This window comes from Rhipicephalus sanguineus, chromosome 1 (genome assembly GCF_013339695.2).
Source record: "Rhipicephalus sanguineus isolate Rsan-2018 chromosome 1, BIME_Rsan_1.4, whole genome shotgun sequence".
NCBI classification, from domain to species: domain Eukaryota; kingdom Metazoa; phylum Arthropoda; class Arachnida; order Ixodida; family Ixodidae; genus Rhipicephalus; species Rhipicephalus sanguineus.
This window is the reverse complement of record NC_051176.1, coordinates 189,360,070-189,378,259: the sequence shown is the minus strand read 5'-3', so window position 1 is coordinate 189,378,259 and position 18,190 is coordinate 189,360,070.

The window sequence follows — 18,190 nt, the reverse complement described above, 5'->3', positions numbered from 1 at the left end:
GTGGCACATACCCCTTTTTGATGATGATAGTTTCTTGGTTCGCCGGACAAGGGCCGATTTGCTACACAGCTTCGCTGGTGAAAACACTCCGTGTCAGGCACGTAGAAGACGTCAGCGGCCAAGTGCAAGCCGGGCATGCGCATAAAAGAGACGCAGAAGCAACATGTTTACGGCACCAGCAGTTGGCCTGTACGATTGTCCCTCTCCGATACGCATATATCATTTGGGACCTGCAAAACTACGAAAAACGTTGACAGTTTGGAGATGACGAAAGTCCATCTGCTTAATTGTTTTTTTTTTCTGAAAACCGCACGATCCACTGGCTTCCCAGTTTCTTTACTGCGTCAGAATAAAATACCAAAACTTCAACTGCGGCGTTGAAGGCTCGGATTAAAATTTCGTATATCAAACCTGTGACGTCACGTCTAACCCGAAGTCGTCGCGATGAATCGATAACACATTTATCTTCTTCTTCTTCTTCTTCTTCTTCTTCTTCTTCTTCTTCTTCTTCTCTCCTGCGATTACAGATTGGAATACATTGCCACTATGCATGCTTCATGTGTACGTCTAGAGAGATTCATTTGTCACACACGTCGCCGGCGCGTTGGCCCTGTGGTTACAGTGCTCGGCTGCTGACCCGAAAGACGCGGGTTCGATGCCGGCCGTGGCGGCCACATCTCGATGGAGGCGAAATGTTAGAGGCCCGTGTACTGTGCGATTTTAATACGCATTAAACAAGCCCAGACGGTCGAAATTATCCGGCGACGGCGTCTCTCGTAGCCTGATCCGCTTTGGGACGTTAAACCCCACAAAGCAACCAGCACAAATGTCGTAACGTGAGCTCTTTATTTCCTTTTCTTTTTTTTTCCTTGTTGTTTACCAATGCCTCTTCCTTTTGTACATTCATTCCACAATCGTCCAGGCAGTACTTGTTGTAACCTACTGCATCAGAAGAATTTCCAGCAAAAAAAAAAAAAAAACGCCAAGGAAGGAATTGCAAATGTGCAGAACGAAGCTGCACTACCAAATGAAGTATCGAGTGAGAGCGAAGTTTGAAGAGTGGAAAACGGGGTCATCTCTAAGCGTCACCTACTGCTTTCTTGTACTACTCCCCTGTTGCTATATTTGCTTTTTTTAAATCATTCTTTGCAGTAGCCGTAGTAGCCAAAAACATTTGTTGTCACGAATATTGAATTGCTCATTGCGACGTGACGATGTATTTTTTAACAGTGAATTCATCGCTTACGATTCACTACAGTTTGCTGTTTTATACCAGTGCTCGTTGCGTTAACTCTCTGATGGCCCTCCTGCACTGCACCTCGGGCATGCAGTCATAATAAAGAAATAATCCATTTCATGGGACAGGGACAGAAATAACAGCTGCGAAAGTGATTGATTGATTGATTGATTGATTGATTGATTGATTGATTGATTGATTGATTGATTGATTGATTGATTGATTGATTGATTGATTGATGTCCCCGAGCAACACAAATGACATCAGAATGACGTCGTGGAGGCCGGGAATATTGTGGGCGACTACATGCCGTGTCGGAAAATGCCATAAGCAAAGAACGGTATGCTCACTCACGAGTACTCATGCTAGCTCCGCACTGACTTCATTAGCGGGAGACATAGCGTTAACGAGTGATGACGGATGTGAGCGGGTGGGAGCATCAACAGGAGTGAGCGCTCCTTAATTGAAAGAACGAACAATAGTCACTGCTCGAGATAGTGAGTGTACCTCGGTATGAATGTAAGTGGGAGTCGAGATGAACGAGGGTTGAGTGTTTGTGAGTGATAGTATAGTATAAGATGATAGTATGATAGTATAAGATGGGTGCACATTAGTGGGAGTTAATTAGAACTGGGCAGGTGATCGTTCGACCTTCGGATTATTCGATTAAAGCTTTACACGCGAATAATTTTTGATCGCGACTAATCAGATTGGACAAGCGCCGGCGTTGACGCCTCCGCTTAACTTGCTCGCTGCATATGCCCGCTATACTTGTGGCAAAATCTGTCGAGATTGTTCTCTTCGAGCTGTCTAGCGTACACATGTGCGTGTGCGGCATTCGAGAATGTTCGCAAGCTATAGTCGGCCTCCGCCGCTGGACCTTGGTTACTTTTCATTGCCATGCTTGAGCGTCTATTTGAACAAAGATTTGTCCAGGTAATATTAAAGGCAACTGTCGATTCAAATAGGACGTTTTTTTTTTGTTTCTTCAAAGTGTATGTAGCGTGACAAATAACCAGCATTGACTTTTTTATAGATTGTGCAGGCAAATTAAAAAAAAAGCCCATTAATCGATTCATTAACGGAACAAAAGGAACGGAATAACCTGTCTAAAATTTGACGACAGCTATTCTCTAGTTTGATTGAGTATTCATAGCTTGCAAATATATTGGTGAGTTAATATGATCTAGTGTACGCTTTTTCTGCCGACCTATAGGACCATTGCTGAGTCACCACGGCAGCTGAATAGCTGCACTTGTTGGTGTTAATACACACAAATATACAGCTCATATGTGCAAACTAATAAAAAAAAACTACATCCAGCGCTCAATTTAGCGCTAATTCTGCTCTTATCCAGCTCTAATGCTGCGGTTAATGTAGCCCTAATGTCGTTCTTGTTTAGGTCTTGGCGCAGTTTTAAATCCCGCGCGTAATGCGGCTCCACTACCGTGCAACCCGAGGAAGTGCGTAGCACGGGCAACTCAGCAATTCCCTTGGCAATCGCGCGCTTGCCAAAGCGGTGGCGCCCTCTCTTGCGCGGCGCGGGTATCAGCAGGATGCTTCAGAAGGGTTTTTCGTGATTTTGGGCAAATTATTGCGATTAATTCTTGGTTATTTCCGTAGTTTATATTATTTTAGACATCGTTAGAATATTTTGCACTGGTTTTGAGCATTGTCAGCCCTGTTTTAGGCCTGTCTTGACCACTGCACTACCATGCGACATGAGACAGTGGATCGGCGACAGCCGGGCCCCTAAAGTGCTCCGCACTTAAAATGCGAGGCAATATACGCCCTCTATTCAGATCCGGTTGGATTCCCTGAAGCGGCGACGTCAGAGGACGCTCCGAGGCAGAGGTGTCGAAAGGAGGCAAAGGAGCCGAGAGGTTATTTTCCACCGCTGTCTCGTACTTAGCGCCGTGCCGACGATCCGGGAGCAAGAGGGGTCATCACGCTCTGCCTGATGGGCCCAAGCGGACAGCTGCAATCCACTGCGGTGTCTCAGTGACGCCTTCGTACAGTTACCGATATAGGTGGCGATGAGCAGTCGTTCGACCCTTTCACTTATGCCAGAAACAATCAGAGGGTTTTCAACATGATATCGTTTTTTGGAAGCTCAGTGAACGCTTCGCCAGCTGCGGTAGCTCGCAACTAAATGTGCGCTGAATTCGGAAGACAGAAAGCCTCGCCAAGTTGGTAGGGATTCAAGATAATGCAAATGCCAAAGCAGGCACAAGAACGATAATGAAAGAACGAGTGCCAACTATCATCTGAAAGCTTGCACAGTGGTACCAAAGACAAGAACGATTGACGCGTGGACATGGGAAGGCGTCGTGAACTCACCAGTCCTGAATATGGGGCCGTATTTATTGGACGATCACTTTCGGCGACGTGTATAGAATCCCGCGTGTCCAACGAACGAAGAGTCTGCTTTCCAGCCTTTTCTCAATCAGCCAGTCAGCGCGCACTGAAAGCAATATTAATGCGATATTTGCGAATCGGAATACGACCCCTGTTCACCGTCTTTACTGATGGTGGTTCAGGCAATACAGGATAATCGAGGGCTGCCTATATAGCTGTCTTGCTGATGATTTTAGGGATATGCCACGCTTCCATCACAAGACAGAGTACTTCATTTTTATATACCTGAGAACGACGACGAAGTGTCTCTTCATAGAACGCTTCTGCTTTCTGCTCCGAGCATTTTTATCAAGTTTTTCGCTTTTTCGCTTATCCTCTGGCATTGAGCAAGCGATTAAAGAAGCAGCGCAGAGTGCGATGCGCACGATGACATGTTCTACAAGGCCCTCAGAAACGGATGTGGAGTTAGAGCGACTCCGTGCGATTCGTCGGCGTGCGGAGCGCAGATATCGACGCACAAAATCCATTCAAGATCTGCGGATAGCTAGGCGCATGCAAAAGAAGATCCAGCGTCGTATGGACAAACTGGAGTTTCAACGGTGGGCGAAGTTTTGCGAGTCTCTAGACCCTCGCAAACCGTTTTCTCAAGTATGGCGAACCGTGCGAGGCCTACGCATTTTTCCCGAACAACTATTTCCGTTTAAAGCCTTGGCCCTTTTCCAACGTAGAAGGGATATCGAGGTAGCGGAAGATTTTTGTAGGAAGATTGCAGGCCCGTCAACTTGCACAGGAGCCCTTACTGCTGATGACACACCGCCTTCCCTTGACCCGCACATGGACCTGCCTTTTTCCATGGAAGAGCTGGATGCGGCTCTTGCTTTATGCAATCGATCGTCGTCGCCTGGACCGGATGGCATATCATACTGCCTATTACGCAATCTCGGTGATCGAGCACGAAGCGCTTTGCTGGACGTGTTCAATGAGTCCTGGAGAGATAGAACGGTCCCCAGAGAATGGAAAACAAGCCGTTTGGTTCCACTTCTCAAACCTGGAAAATCACCTCTAGAGCTTACGTCATACCCCCCAATAGCGCTGGCTAGCTGCGTAGGGAAGCTGATGGAGAAAATGATCCTTGCCAGACTCGAGTGGTTCCTAGAACGCTACAGAGTATATCCAGACGCCATGGCCGGTTTTCGTCGTCTCCGTAGCTCCATTGACAATGTCATTGACCTGGTGACCTAAGTACAACACCAGAAAATGAGTAGACGGCTATCTGTCGCACTATTTTTAGATGTCAAAGGAGCATATGACAATGTTTCTCACGAAGCCACACTTGACGCCCTCGAGTCGGTTGGTTTGGGTGGGCGAGTGTACCGCTGGAACTGTTGCTACCTACATATGAGATCACTGTTTGTGCAAACTGATGATGGGCCGACTTCTGAGCACTACACACACCGTGGTGTTCCTCAAGGTGGTGTATTGAGCCCCACACTATTCAGCCTGGTTCTGATCGGTCTCGTGGAACGCATACCGGATTCCGTGCAGATATCTCTCTATGCAGATGATATTTGTGCCTGGACGTCAGGTGTAACACGCCCTCAGGTACGTCAGAGGCTCCAAAATGCAGCGAATTCAGTATCGGCGTACCTTAGAGAACAAGGCCTCGAGATTTCTCCTGAGAAATCGGCGCTGGTTGCGTTCACGCGGAAGGCAATGACGTCATATCCCATCGCCATCGATGGACGCAATGTCTGCTACGCCAGGACGCACAGGTTTTTGGGGGTCACGATCGATAGAAATCTCTGCTGGAGTCCCCATGTGGCCACTTTAAAGAAGCGCCTAACGGCCATCGCACATCTTTTCAAATTCCTCGGAGGAAAAACGTGGGGCACATCAGTGCACGCGATGTTGCAGCTATACAAAACGCTGTTTCTGGGGTACCTGCAGTATAGCTTGCCGGTTCTGACGAACGCTTGCAAAAGCAGTATACGCACGATCGAAAACGCCCAGGGCCAGGCACTCAGAGTTTGTCTTGGATTACCACGCTGCACATCAACAGCCACAACCATCGCAATTGCCAAAGATCATCCGGCCACGGTGCACATTACATTGGAGGTGCTTAGAGCTCACATTAGGCACCTTGCTCGCGCCCCTGCCCACCATCTTGCTTCGCTTCCAGAAGATCGACCGAGTACCTCCTTCTGTAAGAGAATATTGATTTACCGATAGTGCCTTCCAACAGCCTACACGCCTCCGGAACGGATTCTAACACCCCCTTGGTGCTTGGACCGACCACAGCTACGCTTGACAGTGCCGGGGATTCGCAAGAAGGCGGAGCTCTCATCGCCAGCTTTGAAGCAGATGACTCTACTCATGCTGCACGAAGATTACAAAGATCATGTTAAACTTTTCACGGATGGCTCGACAACTGTTGGAGGATTTGCAGGAGCTGTGATCTACCCAGCAAGAGCCGAAAACATACAGTTTCGAACGTCACACAAGACAACATCGACAGCCATGGAGCTCGCGGCACTCCGCAGCGCACTCCGCAGGATTGATCGAGAAGCACCACAAAAATGGGGCATTTTTACTGATTCGAAACCAGCTCTGCAATGTCTTCGAACTGCTCTACGTCGTGGGGCTCAAGACCAATTGGTGCTGGAAATAAGACAACTGTACCATCAACTAATAGACGAAGGACATGCTATAATTTTCAGTGGTTGCCAGGCCACTGCGGCATCATCGGTAACGAGCATGCCGACGATGCAGCTAAGAATGCTCACGAAAATGGCGTGATGGAACCTATCCCACTATCAAGAAGCGACGCAGCAGCACAGATTAATACGCTTGCGCATGATGTCGCAAGGTCTATGTGGAACACGCCCGGTTTTCTCCACACCCGTCTTCACCGCCTGGATCCATGCCTACGACTCAGTATTCCATCTGGCCTGCCCCGATCCGAGACGACCCTTCTCTGCCGCATGTGGCTTGGGGTGTCTTTTACGAACGCCTTTGCGTGCCGCATCGGAATGACAGACAGCGCTGCATGTGACCATTGCGGCAATGACGAAACCATTGAACACATATTATGTCAGTGCCCTCAGTACAGCTCTGAGAGACAGTCCCTCTCAGCAGTGTTTTCTCGCCTCGACGACCAGCCGCTTTCTGAGCAGTCAATCTTGGAATGTCGGAAAGATCGAGCTTCACGCCAGAAAGCAACGAAGGCGCTGATGAAGTTTCTGCGAGCGACCCGCCTCGTTGAACGATTGTGACACTCCTGTGTGTGTGTGTGTGTTTGTGCTTCCCTCCCTCCCTGTCCCATTCCTCTCTTTCTTACTTTTCTGTCCCATTCCTCTCTTTCTAACTTTTCTGTCTCCCCTTACCCCTTCCCCAGTGCAGGGTAGCAAACCAGATATGTTTTCTGGTTAACCTCCCTGCCTTTCCGCATTACATTTCTCTCTCTCTCTATACCTGAGAAGAACTTGATTAGCTTGCGATGTATAGGAGTGCACATACAATCGCGACAGCATGTCGAAAGTTTACATAGTGCTGCGCCAGTGGATGATAAGTGGTGCGCATATAATGACTGACTTGTTGCACGAATGGGCTGCCCAATATGTAAAAGTGATTGCAGCTACAAGGAACTTAAGTTTCGTAAACTATGCCGCAGTTATATTCCACGAAATCGGTAATATCCTTCAAAGAAACATGTCGCGTATTTATTTATTTATTTATTTATTTATTTATTTATTTATTTATTTATTTATTTATTGCCGTTTAGTCGATTTTGCCTTCTCTGAAAGGTGGCGCGTATCAATCCTTACTTAAGTTTAAGTATACAACACATTTCAGTTGACTACGCAAGGACTATACGTCGTTTATACTCCTTCTCCGTGACGGGTACTGAAGGTAAGGTATTGCTGAATCGTCTCGCAAGAGCCTCGTATGTATGAACCAAGACGAGTACAAAGAATGTGGTTTCGCTAATCCTTTTTCTTCCCCTTAACGCTGTGTTACACGCACCATGCAACGCCAACTACACCATCAGTAAGTGGCCTGCTTGCTAAATATTGCCGGTATATCTCTGTCACGTATAGGAGAACGAAAGAAAATAGAGGTACGGGGATGCCAAGTGACAAAAGGCAACCTTTTTTTTTTCACTATCTTCTGTACTTCCCGTACGCGCTTTATAGGACATCTTCTATGCGACGCTATCGCATCGCTGTGTGTGTGGGCATTTGTGTAGAGAGGCCACCGAACGGGCCTCTGCGCTTATCTACGCTCTCAAAAAGAACGAGGTAGCTCCGCGATCACGTCGCACATCGCGCGCTTTGTTCGCAAGAACTGATCGCAGTGCTTGGAGCGTCCCGGAACGAGCGTGCAGCATGTTACACGGAGCCTTTTTTTTTTCTATGCGATGGTTGTAAGGGAGTTGGTAAACGTGAAATGATGCCACAGCACTGCGGACGCGCGTAGTCGTTGGTCAGAAAGTTGCGGCCACTCTTGCGAATGCCGAACTATCGTATGCAAAAGTTACTGAGCCCGCGCCTTACGTGTGGACACATAATGTCCACACGACTTCAATAAAGATTTAGGTAAATAGAATAAAAAATAATGAAAAAAAGAAACAGCAACGATTATAGGGACATAAACAATAGGAGTAACTGAGTTTGCCACCCGACACGAAAATACGAATATAGCGATAAAAAAAGAGGCAGGTACGTTGGAGTGCGATCACGCTATTTGATGTAAGCTTTATTAGCGTCTTGAATTGGGCTGGTTGGTACATACTGATTTTGATCGAAGAAACAGTGCTAGAACAGGACGAAGACGAGAGGACACAAGCACGGCCGATGTAAGCTTCTCGTATACTTACCTTTTCGAGCGAGGTAGTCGGATACTTATTTAATCTATAAGTAAATTGCTGTTTTTCTGCCGAAGCTGCACATTTATTTTGATGCACCGCCATATATAGTTGGAGACTACACGCTCATTATGACAAAGCACGGTGTAAGAGTGTCTTTGCGTTCTGCCCTAGTCGGAGTGCGGCTACCTCGACAAGGAATCGAATTCGCGACGTCGCGCGCTGCTCCACAACCCCACAACCACTGGGCTCCCGCGACGGGCCTCGTTTGCATGACCTAAAATATGTTAATGAAAATCAACAGATAATGACGCCAAGGAAGAGAGAGGAGACGTTAACTGTACTGTTTCAACTGTATTGTACTAATTACGATATAAATGCGAAGAAAATAAAGTGAACGAAAAGACAAGTTACCGCCGGCAGGAACCGAACCTGCAACATTCGGATAACGCGCCCGATGCTCTACCAATTCAGCTACGGCGGCGGTCGTCCTCTCGTCCACTTATCGGGTATTTATGTGTATGCAAACCTGGTACTGTTAGTCAGCGCCACTCGTAACCATGACGGCGAGTGTGGAACGCTTTTTTTTTATTTGCCAGCTGGCATCACGTAGCACGTGATCTTTTAACTAGCGGACACCTGACCAATAAGTTTTTGCATACTACCTGAAGGCATCAAGTCTGCCGGAACGAGACCTTCGCTATGAATGAACGAAAGAAGGGAATTTAAGGGCTCGTTTCTTGGTTGATACAACCTTATTTACGTGCATGCAAACCTGGGAGTTTTAGGCGGCGCCACTCGTAGCCATTGCGGCCCAGTGCGGGGCCCTCTTTTTTTTTTTTTTTGCTTGCTGGCGTCCCGTAGCCAGCTGGATACGTGACGCGTAGCCAACCGCTACGTAGGTTGCGCTCCGTATACCTTCAGGTAGTATGCGAGTGCTTATTGGTCAACTATCCGCTCGTTAAAGTATCACGTGCTACGTGACACTAGCTAGCAAAAAAAAAAAAAAGTGTCCCACACTCGCCGCCATGGCTACGAGCGGCGCTGACTAACACTGCCTGGTTTGCATTCCCATAAATACCCGATAAGTGGACGAGAGGACGACCGCCACCGTAGCTGAATTGGTAGAGCATCGGGCGCGTTATCCAAATGTTGCAGGTTCGGTCCCTGCCGGCGGCAAGTGTCTTTTCGTCCAATTTACTTTCTCCACTCCACATTTATACTACAATTGCTACAATACAGTTAAAACAGTACAATTAACGTCCCCTATACCTTCCTTGGCGTCATTACCTGTTGGTTTTCATTAAGGTTGTATCAACAAAGAAACGAGCCTTTAAGATTTTCTTCTTTTTTTAATTCTAAAACATGTTTAGCTCTCAACCCCTAAATTCATTGCCTGTATCGCTCAGATGATTTGTGTGCGCATTATTTGTGTTTAAAGCGTATACTGACACGAACATTTTCAGTTGTCGTTTTGTCGCCCAAGATGTCGTGACATTTCCACGGCCGCTCCGCTCCGTGGCTCCGTTAGTGACGCACAAGCCGCCATTTTGAATGTTTTGGTACATGACGTCATCACAACTAGCCATACTGGTGCGTGAAGTCACCAGAGTTGACACCGTAGCCTGACATCACGATAGTGCCGATGTCAGTAGGCGCGCTATGCGAAAATCGACCCTTAAATACTAACTGCTTTCGGTTAGTCATCTTTAGGATCGCGACTTCGAAACTCATACATTTAAGTCAGAACATCGCACAATGTCTCTCGATCAACTACCCGACGGGCAGCCGAGCCGGTTACGTTGCGGTGAACACTCGGTTTGTGCTCGACGTCGTAAGCTAAGAAACGATGGGAGCCGGTGATGATGTTCTTCGAAGAACGAGTGAAACCCTAATGGAGTTGACCTAGTTATCCTAATGGGTGTGAGATAAGAGGTCTGGGTACATTTTGGGCAGAGTTACCACTGTAACGACTGTAAAATAGCTTCAAGGAACGAATCTCCGGCATGCGGAGCGCCGGAAAATAGAAAAAAAAAAAAAATGAAGGGAATCACCAGAACTGCTTAAGAACGTAGCTTCGCGTCAACCCCTGCCGGTGGGACGGAGGCATATAGAAACAGCATGCACTGCACATCATCCCGTTCGCCCAATATGAGCCCGTCGTTTATGCGCGGTATTTGAGTGCCGCACGAAGGGAGCCCGGAAAGCCGCGATGCACGAGGAAAAGTCGCCATAGGTCACGAGAAATAAGCGGTGGAAACGAAGAGAGTGCCGACCAAAAATGGAAGGCGCTGACAGCCATCCGTCCACACTCGATAGACGCAGGCGCGCATACAGCTAGAGTGACGTGCGCGCTCGAAGCGCAATTCTGTGACGAATTGACATAAAAGGCACGATGCTCGTATGCGTTCTGCACGGTGGAAGGCTGTCTTCGGAAGCATGAAAATAACTGCGCCAGCCCAACGATCCTTAATTCTGTTCGTGCGCAAGATGAGAGAGAGAGAGAGAGACAAAATAAAAAGAAAAGAGCCCAGCCCGTTTCACAGATCTTTTTTTTTCCCCGCAGGCGACGCTGCAGTTGTTGAGACAAGCGTTCTTCGAGCGGCTTTATCGGCTAGCGCGCGCTTTAGGAAGCCGACCTCGGTCGGAGGCGTGTCACAAATTGGAAATAGTAGCCGGCACTCTTCGCGATTTGGCCCGAACAGGTAGGCACACCTGTAGCGCACTCGTTGGCGGTCGGCCGCGCAGCGATTCGTCGCGGCAGCGCGCTTGTCTCGCGCCGCGCGGGTTTCTCTAGCATCGATACGAGCGCGTCTGCAACCGCCGTTGCGGCTGTCGTGAGTCCGTCACTCGAGAGGCTGTTCGATTCACGAAGCGCCGGTCGAAACGAGGATGCTATTTTGGCTGACGAGAGTCGTGTCCTCGGCGTTCCAGAATCGCCCCGAATGGGGTTGACGCTGCAGAGCCGGTACTCGCACCGCCACCTGACAGCCACGAGCGCGGCAGCTGCCCACTGCGCTGCACGTCTGCGGCGAGGTGCGCGTGCGAGACGGTGTGTGCGCCCGCGTGTGTGTGCCGATCGACGACCTCTCTCGCTGCGCGCTGTTAGTTCAAGGATCATCGGTCACTGACGCGCGGTTACTGCGATTCGAGAGGCAGAGTGGAGACGCCCGCTGCGCAGCTCCGAGTATCCTGCTGCCATGCTCTATACCCGATGATTCTGAATGACTTCCACGTCCACACGTGGAAAATTAGACGATCAACGATAACCCTGTACAGCGAATGTGTAGAGATACGAGACCGAGGTGCTGCCGAGGTGCTATGAATGTGTCACGTACATGGTACGGTCACCACTGCATTGCCGCCTAACATAGAGAGGATGTTTCCTCGCATCGTACGAGGGGGGGAGGGGGTAGCAATAGACGGGAAAATAGGGAGGTTAGCCAGTACTTAGGCCGGCTGGCTACACTGTGGTGGAGAAAGGGTATAGAGGGAACAAAATATGATAGACGGAGACACAAGCAAACAATTTTAAAGACATGTATGATAGATACAGAGGCCCACAAAAACGCTGGAATGCTACAAATGCACTGCGCGCTTGTCATGGTCCTAAACCCTATACTTAAGCATAATGTGTCATATACATGAGGCTTACAAAGAAATAATGCAGCGAGCTTGACGCACACATCATCAAAGTCACGAACCAAGCTTGCGTTGTGGAATACTCATGCCAACACGCGGAGCCTGTAGAAAAAGAGGAAGATCATTAAATTAATATGCGCAATTAATGGGTGTAAGCGTGTGCAAGTGATTAGACGAATGGCTACCGAGGCGGATATACAATTGTTTTCGCTCAGAAATTGATAAATTCATAGATCAATTAATAAATGTTTGTTTCTCATTTAAGGATGGAGGAGTGTGAGTAAAAAAAATCGCACAGAGACGACCGTGAGAACTCCTCGGGCACCTGACAGCATGAAACAGCAAAGCACGACAGAAGACGCACACATGCACGCAATGAAACAACTAAACCAAAGAAAGAAAACGAAGGCACCGCATATAAAAACACATAAGACAAACATTGCATGCACGTGTACTGAGTTAATGCATAAGCTTATATGTTATACCGTGCATAATAAGCAATGAGAACCTATAAAGGATTGGCATCAACCGCAAGAAAAGTTTAGTATATGTATAACGGACGACTTTAGATTTCGAAGTTTTACAAGTTGTGAACACAGAATACCTTGGAAAAGCACTAGGAATATTACTATGAACATAAGAGGATTGCTTAATGAAATGCGTACTCGAATCATATAGTCTGAGTCGTGAAATATCTACCCGGTGCATGTAATTCATTCAATAAACGCGGCAAATTATTGTTTATTGTTTTCAAGCCCTATATGTAGAACGGCAACTCGTAAGTTTCCATAGTTTTATCCGCTGTGTGTCATCAAAAGTAATGCCTTTGAAAATAAGACCACATCGGGGTACGAACAGGCTACACAAATGCTTACGTAGCGTATGTAACATATTTAGGAACGCTATAAATGTACCCGGCGTCAATTATGGACACGTTAAAAAGTGTAAGGGACTAAGAAGACTCCCCTGATGAACTGCCGAAATGGCTTTCATTTAAGCTGACGTTGCGTTAGTTAACACACACAGACACACACAAGTAGTACGTGAGCACACGTTCTTCAGCTCAGTGCAAGAAAACGTCGGTGCCCAAAAGCTACGTTATAGACCGAATAAAAGCTGAACAACGGGGTCGGGTATCTGCTCTCAGCATCGATTCTTCTTTATTTAAGGTATCCACGTCCCGTGCTCTCCGTTGTCCTGCTCGCGGTGTAACAGCGCGCGCTCACAAGAGTAGCGAGGCACGGCTCTTGTCCCTGGCGCCGTGCGTATTGCAGTATAAAGCCTCCATACAGGCTGCGGCCGAAGAAACCGCACCTGGAGATCACTCTGCTCCCGTTTAACCGCGAGACCAGTTGCGGCGATGGAGGCATACTATAGCTTTCATTGCGCAGACGTTCTTCTCTCGTGCGGTTATAAGACGAGGAAAAACGCTCGTATATAAAGTGTGGGACAAAGTAAATAAAGAAGCGCATATAGGGGTGGGGGGGGGGGCTCAGAGAAATGTATACCGGCGAGTCTTTCTCGAACATAGTCGGCCTCGAAATAGCAGCCGAGGAAAAAGTCTTCGGCAGCGGTGCGCGACCCCGATGCGCGACGCTCGCCTAGCGCGCTATAGACCGCGATAACTCTGTGCCCGATCGATCGAAAAAAAAAAAAAGAACCGCCCGGGCTCATTTTACGGCTCGAGGCGTCATCCTCGACTGGCTGAAGGAACTGCCCACTGGGCTAAGCTTTCGAGAGACGAAAAAGAAAGAAGAAAAGAAAATCAAGGAGAACGCTTTCGACTCCGTAAAGCGATAGACGACAGCCCGCGTAACCGCTTATCACCTGCCAATCTTGCTTTAAATGAAGAAAATAAAGAGGAGGAAAATTCGGAACGCTTTCTTCGCGCAGCGCACGAAGCTCTCTATTTATCCTTTTTGCGATGAAGACTCGGACGGGCTCAACAGTGGCAGAGCCGGGAACGTCATCTCTGTTTTGTCAAGCACTACACGTTTCGATAAGCACGAATCGCCCGTGTATTATACTGAAGGGCTGCGGTTAAGCCCAAGTGGCGCTTCTGCTTTGTTTGCCTTTGCACGCACGTATCTCTCGCATCAGTTTCGCTTCGTAAAAATCGCCGGTCTTGTATATACGCGTCTCGCTTGAGTCGATCACCCTTCGTACACAAAGGAGGCCACTTGCTTTAAGCATACACACAGACCTCTCTTAGGGTGCGGTCTTTTCATCCTGTGAGGATTCGATGGTGTGTATTCTCGTAATTGATCTGCACGTATCGGGAACTATGAGAATAAAATGGCTATTGTTGAAGCTACTGCAGTCTATGAAGGGCACCTGCTAGATTTGTTCATATACGCACGTAGCCGCATCGGATGATTACTGCATATGGGCCGAGTACTGCTGGCACCAAGACGTGTCCAAAGTGCAGGTTCCCACCTGAACTTTGGTCACTCACTCACTCACTCACTCACTCACTCACTCACTCACTCACTCACTCACTCACTCACTCACTCACTCACTCACTCACTCACTCACTCACTCACTCACTCACTCACTCACTCACTCACTCACTCACTCACTCACTCACTCACTCACTCACTCACTCACTCACTCACTCACTCACTCACTCACTCACTCACTCACTCACTCACTCACTCACTCACTCACTCACTCACTCACTCACTCACTCACTCACTCACTCACTCACTCACTCACTCACTCACTCACTCACTCACTCACGCTCTATGCAATCCGATTTGTCAAATTACTACTAAACCCGAAGAAAATTGTCATCAGTGCGCATTTCTCATGTCGTGCACTCCACTCGGATGTCTTCGATGCGATGACTTCAATATATATGCCAACAGAATAAAAGTTTTGTCTTCACGTTGCATAAAATTTGCAAAAAAATACTAAAAACAAATATTCTCTTTGAGGATAATATATGCAGAAACTTTCTGAAGAATTTACACATCCTTTCACCCATGTAATACACATCTCAGAAGCTGCTGAACAGAGCGCCGTGAAGTTTTACAGTGCCTTAGGTGTTGGCCTAACTGAAAATGATGTCTCACAACACGTTCATCAGAAGGGATAGCAGGCAGAGGATGTGGAGGACAACCAGCCCATCATTGCTTCCCGCTCCCGCCCTGCTTAGTCTCCGCATGGTTGCAGGTGGGTTTACATTGGAATTCGCGGGACTTACACTAGCAGACACCTTTGTTCACTTGGTCCCCACATACAGCTCCACCTTCTGCAAGGCTTTCCACGATATGACGTGTCTGTCATCCATAGGTCGGCAAACTCACTCATGAGTCGACTCACTCAGACTCTCTCAGACCCAGATCGAGCCGTGAGTCTCAGTCTGGGTGCGTCCGGGTGAGCAATATTTTGGTGAGCTTGAGTCCGACTGAGCCCGGCTGAGGAAAATTTTGTTGAGTCTGAGTCCGAGTGAGCCCCATGCCCAAAATATATTTCATGAGTGAGTTCCACATTTCTTGATGGTCCTATCTACTCAACTTCAGCACTACTATCAGCCTTATGTCGACTCACGTGTGTACTCACATACTTCGACGCAATAGCGCTCATACGCGAGCTCAATCTTTATTGATCAGAGGCGTGAGTTACGGAGGCGGAGGTTGGGGGCGGGGGGGGGGGGTACATCGACCCCCCCCCCCCCTGCAAACTCTATCACGGGAAGTTTTTGATAAAAATATTTCGTGCGAGTCATCTCTCTCAATAAAGCTGTCCTTACTGGATTGCGACCACTGATAACTGGCACTTGGAGATACTGGATCATAAGGCGACAGGTAGAGCACCGATTATGGGAGATATTGGTGTTAAAGTGCATTGACATCTTGGTCGAAAAAGCTAATTATACGCTAATGGACTCATGAGTCGACTCACTCAGACTGAGATCGAGCCCTGAGTCTGAGTCTGGGTCTGAGTAAGTCCGAGTGATTAATATTTTGGTGAGTTCGAGTCCGATTGAGTCCGGTCGAGGAAAATTTTGGTGAGTCTGAGTCCGAGTGAGCCCTAACTGCAAAATATATTCTATGAGTGAGTCTGAGTGAGCTCCACACTTTTTACCGACCTACGCTGCCATCTACCGTCTATGGCTTGCAGTATGCTTCACTGATTCCTCGTCAAAACGGCCGGAGTTTCGTGAGTTAAGAGAGAAGATTGAGCACCTTCGATGTGATTGCCCTTGTTCCAGTGCTGTGCAGCACGCTGTACAAGCTTGAGCACTATACACTCGCGGAAAATGCAATTGTTTGAACGTGGTTCCAGCCAATATCAGCCCGAAGTTTGTCTAAACCTGCTATAGGGGGCATTTTTCTTTTAAAGAGCATTAGGATCAATAGTGTTCGTCGTGCTCGTGCGAAAAGATTTTTTAGATAGTTTCGCTTCTTCTCACTGAATGACATTTACCATTTTCCATTTCTATAGTGCAGAATATTGCATTACACGTTCCCGCTTTGCCGTTTTTATTCCCTCTTTCTGTCTATGCCCGGCACATAGCCGACTAAAATTTAATGAGCTGTCGTTACCTACGAAGAATTAAAACCACATTCGTTTTCGAAAGACACTTTACTTCTGACACATCGAGATGACGTGCAAAGTATAAACACGCGTTAAATATCAAACAATCATTGTGAGAGTGCTTCCCCATCGGAAAATTAGTAAATAATAATAATAAGCGAGTCAGCACAAACAGGACGAGAAACTAGCGCTGAAAAATTCATAAATTCATTTCAACGTAGCTTTCCGCACTTTTTGAGCATGTTTTCCTCACAGTGTACTTTTCATTGAGGAATTGAGCGAATGCTATAGCTTTGCTCTACCTGCGTCGTGGCATACACTATACAGTGTCATGTATACTGAGTGCGGCTGTAAAGAGGAGACAACACTGCAGAATGAAACAAAAAAAACCGTTGTCGTACGTTAGCTGAAATCAGGCCCGTAGCCGTGGGGGGGGGGGGGGGGGGCTCCCCCCCACCCCCGAAATTTTTATGATACATGGTGTTTTACCGAACATAAATAATGAAAATCGGCGTTTTTCTCAAATAGTCAAGGCTTTCAGCAAGTGCCCCCCCCCCCCCCCCCCCCCCCCCCCCCCCCCCCCCGAAAAAAATTCCTGGCTACGGGCCTGGCTGAAATACACAGGTAATAATAAGTGTGGGTGGTAATTGTTTCCCCCAACTGACTAATTGGACATAAAGAGTGTTCTAATGTGTGGGTACGTAGCGCCACTCAATGCGTCACATTGGTTTCCTTGTGTGCAATTCAAGGCTAACTCTTTTTTTTTTCTTCCCCGAAGCAGCAACATACCGAGAAGGACGGGAAGCCGTACCACTTGGGTGGCGTGAGCGCTGGTTTTACCCGTGAAGACTTAACGTAATACGACAGTCAACAACCCGTGACTTCGACCACGTTAATGAAGTCCGGAGTGGCGCGTTTCCTCCTACAGGGCGGTTATTTTTATAACCGGTAGTACGACTTGCTTGCTTGTTTTCTTGCACTGCTCGCTTCGTTGACCATGGCTTGACAAACGCTTAAATGATACAATAAACGATGACGCAAGCGTTAGCGCTACACAGCGATTCTTGTACCGTTACCGCAATTTATGCTGGTCGATTCCACGAAAGATCGAAAAAGGGTGTATATTTGATGTTTCCGATTTTCCTGATAATTTTGTATGTTGTGCACATATGATTGCACAGCACGAAATCGCAGTTCGTTTTCAAATAAAAATTTTTTTCAACACAGCAAAATTCGACAAGTGTCGCCGGTTGACGACGACCATTTTACGAAGAATGCGTTTTCGTAACTTCGGAACCATGCTGGCAGCTACTCAAGCTATATATTGCAAATATCTTTCCTTTTGGCGGAAGTAGAAGTAAAGAGGAAATAGCACTTATCATTTCATGGAATTCTGAGTAAATTATGTATTTTTAAAAATTCACGAAAAACACTGCGTTTTTGAAAATCAGTGAAATTTGGGACGCTATGGCTACTTCTGTGAACATCTTAGCTTGTTCATATTTGCAGTATGAATAGGCCTTTATGTGAATAATGAACCTCTGCAT